Source organism: Orycteropus afer, unplaced genomic scaffold (assembly GCF_000298275.1).
Source record: "Orycteropus afer afer isolate SDZICR_OR568_19922 unplaced genomic scaffold, OryAfe1.0 scaffold00039, whole genome shotgun sequence".
NCBI lineage: Eukaryota > Metazoa > Chordata > Mammalia > Tubulidentata > Orycteropodidae > Orycteropus > Orycteropus afer.
In genome coordinates this window covers 2615739-2616372 of record NW_006921626.1, presented here as the reverse complement: position 1 = coordinate 2616372, position 634 = coordinate 2615739, and the positions used below count along the sequence as shown (strand labels likewise).

The 634-nt window shown below is 33.8% G+C and overlaps 1 non-coding gene across 1 annotated transcript; it reads left to right on the top strand.

The window, feature by feature from the left end:
• The first annotated feature begins 295 nt into the window (after positions 1-295).
• LOC122149669 lies at positions 296-402 on the top strand. The gene has a single exon (XR_006163262.1). It is a non-coding gene; the product is annotated as a U6 spliceosomal RNA (small nuclear RNA).
• The last annotated feature ends 232 nt before the right edge of the window (positions 403-634 follow it).

The following is a 634-nucleotide window of genomic DNA, read 5'->3' as shown; positions in this document are numbered from 1 at the left end:
CTGGTCATTCTGAATGCAACAATCATATGGTCTACTATGCCAAGAACAACAAATTGAAGAATGGCATTGCAATCATTGTCAAAAAAAATTCAAGATCTATCCTGAAGTACAACACTGTCAGTGATAGCTTATTATACATACACCTACAAGAAAGACCAATTAATACAACTACTATTCAAGTTTACACACCAATCAATAATGCCAAAGATGAAGAAATCAAAGATTTTATAAATTGCTACAGTCTGAAATTGCTCAGACGAACAATCAAGATTGAAATGCAAAAGTTTTCAACAAAGTGCATGCTTCAGCAGCACATATACTAAAATTGGAATGATACAGAGAAGATTAGCATGGCCCCTGTGCAAGGATGTCATGCAAATTCATGAAGCGTTCCATATTTTTGAAAAATAACATCAATGTCCCTGAGCTGTTAATATGGAAGTTGTTTTTTTTGGTGAATGTCTTGCTGTGTATGTTTTCACCACAATAAAAGTAAAAAAAAAGTTTTCAACAAAAAGGAAGGATCAGCAGTTGGAAAACATAGCCTTGGTGATAGGAACAATGCTGGAGATCACATGACCAATTTTGCAAGACCAGTGGCTTATTATAAGAAGTACTTTTTTCAACAATATAA